The 4,973-nt window shown below is 45.8% G+C and overlaps 1 long non-coding RNA gene across 1 annotated transcript; it reads right to left on the bottom strand.

Annotated features, from left to right (window-relative positions):
- Positions 1-3,137: 3,137 nt before the first annotated feature.
- On the bottom strand, positions 3,138-4,459 carry LOC115112805 (uncharacterized). The gene is made up of 2 exons (XR_003861029.2): positions 4,366-4,459; positions 3,138-4,212 (listed from the first exon to the last, which is right to left on the bottom strand). It is a non-coding gene; the product is annotated as an uncharacterized LOC115112805 (long non-coding RNA).
- Positions 4,460-4,973: the final 514 nt, after the last annotated feature.

Below are 4,973 nucleotides of genomic sequence, written 5' to 3'. Positions count from 1 at the left end.
TGTGTTTACGGACATATTCAATCAATCCCTATACCAGTCTGCTGTTCCCACATGCTTCAAGAGGGCCACCATTGTTCCTGTTCCCAAGAAAGCTAAGGTAACTGAGCTAAACGACTACCGCCCCGTAGCACTCACTTCCGTCATCATGAAGTGCTTTGAGAGACTAGTCAAGGACCATATCACCTCCACCCTACCTGACACCCTAGACCCACTCCAATTTGCTTACCGCCCAAATAGGTCCACAGACGATGCAATCTCAACCACACTGCACACTGCCCTAACCCACCTGGACAAGAGGAATACCTATGTGAGAATGCTGTTCATCGACTACAGCTCGGCATTCAACACCATAGTACCCTCCAAGCTCGTCATCAAGCTCGAGACCCTGGGTCTCGACCCCGCCCTGTGCAACTGGGTACTGGACTTCCTGACGGGCCGCCCCCAGGTGGTGAGGGTAGGCAACAACATCTCCTCCCCGCTGATCCTCAACACGGGGCCCCACAAGGGTGCGTTCTGAGCCCTCTCCTGTACTCCCTGTTCACCCACGACTGCGTGGCCACGCACGCCTCCAACTCAATCATCAAGTTTGCGGACGACACAACAGTGGTAGGCTTGATTACCAACAACGACGAGACGGCCTACAGGGAGGAGGTGAGGGCCCTCGGAGTGTGGTGTCAGGAAAATAACCTCACACTCAACGTCAACAAAACTAAGGAGATGATTGTGGACTTCAGGAAACAGCAGAGGGAACACCCCCCTATCCACATCGATGGAACAGTAGTGGAGAGGGTAGCAAGTTTTAAGTTCCTCGGCATACACATCACAGACAAACTGAATTGGTCCACTCACACTGACAGCGTCGTGAAGAAGGCGCAGCAGCGCCTCTTCAACCTCAGGAGGCTGAAGAAATTCGGCTTGTCACCAAAAGCACTCACAAACTTCTACAGATGCACAATCGAGAGCATCCTGGTGGGCTGTATCACCGCCTGGTACGGCAACTGCTCCGCCCTCAACCGTAAGGCTCTCCAGAGGGTAGTGAGGTCTGCACAACGCATCACCGAGGGCAAACTACCTGCCCTCCAGGACACCTACACCACCCGATGTTACAGGAAGGCCATAAAGATCATCAAGGACATCAACCACCCGAACCACTGCCTGTTCACCCCGCTATCATTCAGAAGGCGATGTCAGTACAGGTGCATCAAAGCTGGGACCGAGAGACTGAAAAACAGCTTCTATCTCAAGGCCATCAGACTGTTAAACAGCCACCACTAACATTGAGTGGCTGTTGCCAACACACTGTCATTGACACTGACCCAACTCCAGCCACTTTAATAATGGGAATTGATGGGAAATGATGTAAATATATCACTAGCCACTTTAAACAATGCTACCTTATATAATGTTACTTACCCTACATTATTCATCTCATATGCATACGTATATACTGTACTCTACATCATCGACTGCATCCTTATGTAATACATGTATCACTAGCCACTTTAACTATGCCACTTTTTTTACTTTGTCTACATACTCATCTCATATGTATATACTGTACTCGATACCATCTACTGTATGCTGCTCTGTACCATCACTCATTCATATATCCTTATGTACATATTCTTTATCCCCTTACACTGTGTATAAGAGAGTAGTTTTGGAATTGTTAGTTAGATTACTTGTTGGTTATCACTGCATTGTCGGAACTAGAAGCACAAGCATTTCGCTACACTCGCATTAACATCTGCTAACCATGTGTATGTGACAAATAAAAATGTGATTTGATTTGAAAGACAGAATGGCAGGAACAATGAGCACAAGTGTAGTTATGGACCACCCCATATTGCAGAGATATCATCTCCCTGCCTTCCAATAGGTGAGGCCCTTGACTTTTAGGGCTAATGAACGTGCCATTAAACCTCTATCAACAACAAGGATCTGCTGAGGGAGAGGTTGTATGTAGTCACACCCTCCACATCACAATCCCCAACCCCACTGTGTTGTTCGTTCGGGGCAGAGTTATCACACAAAGAGGGGCTGTGCCCTCATTTACAAGTAACAAAACAACAGTCACAAAAAAAGTCATAAACAAGGGGACTAACACAATGGTCTCATTTCAGCACAAATGAGAAAGAAATGCGGCCCAAGATCCGATTTAAGGCAGACGACCCATCTAGTAGAAAAGGGTCATTCTCTCACAGTAACCCCCTCATAAATGTGTCACTTCTCTTTGTGTCACATATAACATTCAGCTCATGCGTTGATTCATGTCTTTTTCCAGCTCTTGCTTCATAGGGCCCGAACAATCAAACATCCATTCTCCTCATCATAAACCAGCCTTACAAAACATCCCAGCTGCACTGTGTGAGTGTTCAGAGATTGAACAGAATGTCAGGGTTAGTATATTATGATTCCTGTTGACAAAGCTTGTGCTGGTAATTGGGCTCAAGAGTGGCCACACACCCAGAACCACAGGCCCACTGGATGCTAATATATTACAGCACCATTACAGCACTATTGTATTTCACAGACACGCACCAGGGTAGTAAATTAAATAATCTTTATTTTGTCAGAACAGCATTCAATCTTTTGCACCATTGTTATTTGACTATTTCTAGGTTGTCTGAAACGGCACTGCATTGTTCGCTGGTTCCTGCTCGACTACAACAAACCAGAGACCTTGAGACCAGTTGACCTTCTAAAAATATCCCCAAATAAAGTAACAATAAAATAAATGATTCCACAGTGATGCAATGGTCTCGTTTTAAGCAAACAAAGCCCAGAAGACATCACTGGTTCTTTTCACCAATATAAATAGTCTTCAATGACACATAGCTCTGCGATCACAGCAAACCTTCCCTTGAGATGTCCATTAAGTGAGAGCATGGGAAAGAGACGTGTGTAATTCAACTCTCCGTATGTATTGTACTGCATATAAGTCATTGCTCTGTTTTAAGGGAGCATTTTTCTGCTAGGGGAAAGCACCATGACATTTTATTTCCTCAGATTTTTATTTATTTTTATAACTCAATGAATCATTTTCGGGCTGTAATTAAATATTGTCCACACAATGACGAAACAAAGAGTGAGTCACCCAAGTCGCTCTCACACACACAGCCTGTCACACAAATGAAGACGTTTATTTCTTTATTATTGTCACTGTGAGAATACACAGAATATCCACATACAAATAGTCAGTGAATGAAATTGAAAGCCATAGTAGTTATGGGAACAAATCCTCCTCCTCATCATGGCTCAACTGCCTATTATTATTATTAATATGATGAAGAACCGGTGTGGCTGCTCTGGTCTTAGCAGGTCTGTTAAGCATCTTGTCCCCGATAACAAGGCAGACAGTATGCCATATGATCCTCCTAAAGAGAATCAGGACCACCAGCACTACCATGAGAGCACCGGAGAACATGGTAGAAATAACAGCAATGGAACCACTAAACTCGGTTAACCCAGAACTCAAATCTCACAGAATTTGGTCAGATGTTTTACGTGGTCTCTGTCTGTCCACAAGATATTATGTAACGTTTACTCGTCTAGGATACTGATTCATTTCCATCATCCCTTCCAATGTTGACCTTTTAATACATTTCTCTCCCTCTCCCTCAAACATGTGAATCTATTAATCCTAGAGGAGAAATAGAGACAGTCCTGAGGAATGTGATTGTATGCTGCTCACAAACCCAGCCTACAGAGATAACTCAGAGGCGGTGGAATGGGGTGCAGTGGTGGGGTTGCGGGGGGGGGGGGGGGGGGGGGGGGCACAGTCCACATCACTATTCATCGCTGTCTTCAGCCACTTCAGCCTGCTAACAATGATAGCTCTGTCAAGAGGAACTCCGGAGCAATCTCTTGCTCCCTTCAGAAAGGAGCCCTGATTTGTGGAGTGTGCCTCACACCCTTCTCCCTGTGCCCCCTTTTTCGATCCCTCCTTCCCTCCTTTCTTCTCGGCTGCTGATGTAATCCAAAATCATCCAGAGGAGCAGCTGCACAGCGAAACTGCGTTCCTCTCACTCGCTCGCACTCTCTCTCTAAATCACTTTCCTTTCTCTTTCGCCAGAGGCGCGCAGGGCTGTCACAGGGAAGGAGAAGGGGGCTGTAGAGACAATTGTGTCCTTTCTCTCCTCTTTCACTTCAAATCTCATTTTCTGTCCACCACTGTATCCTGTTTGAAGAGGTGTCCGGGTTCGGAACAGCCTGAGGGACAGGCAGTTGTGTGTTTGTAAAACAAAACAAACTTGAAAATCAACTGTAGCTATCTCCCTATTGGGCCACCAAAGCCTTTCTTCGATGTTGTAGTCTAAGTATACTTTCTAAGTATGCTGTGTAAATATCACAAAAGAATCTCACCTTGCCTGACTGGCTTTTCCGTCTGAGGGGAGACCAGTCATAACCGTCTGCTGTGAAAGGTGTTGAGTGCACTAATCTGCCAGTAGTGTGAAGAATAGCCTTATCTTGAATAAAGTATAGGACTAGTACATGGAGTTTACCCATGGGGGTGTGATTTAAAGACCTTGGTTTTGACTTTCCTGATAAGAGAAAACAGCCTGTCGACATTGAGATTATTTTCTTAGATCAGTTCATGGTACACGTATTCAGATGTTTTTCCATTTCAGAGCAGTCAGATGCCTCCAAAAATGACATTGTCTGTCAAATCACATGCTAGCCCCTTTCTCAGTTCCCGTCCTGGAGGTCTTGCTAGCCCTGTTCTCAGTTCCATGCCTGGAGGTCATACCAGCCCCTTTCTCAGTTCCATGCCGGGAGGTCATACCAGCCCCTTTCTCAGTTCCATGCCTGGAGGTCATACCAGCCTCTTTCTCAGTTCCATGCCTGGAGGTCATACCAGCCCCTTTCTCAGTTCCATGCCTGGAGGTCATACCAGCCCCTTTCTCAGTTCCAGTCCTGGAGGTCTTGCTAGCCCCTTTCTCAGTTCCAGGCCTGGAGGTCTGACTCATGCT

This window comes from Oncorhynchus nerka, linkage group LG28, assembly GCF_034236695.1.
Source record: "Oncorhynchus nerka isolate Pitt River linkage group LG28, Oner_Uvic_2.0, whole genome shotgun sequence".
In the NCBI taxonomy this organism is placed as follows: Eukaryota; Metazoa; Chordata; class Actinopteri; order Salmoniformes; family Salmonidae; genus Oncorhynchus; species Oncorhynchus nerka.
Note: the sequence above shows the minus strand (reverse complement) of the source record. Positions and strands in the feature narration are given on the sequence as shown.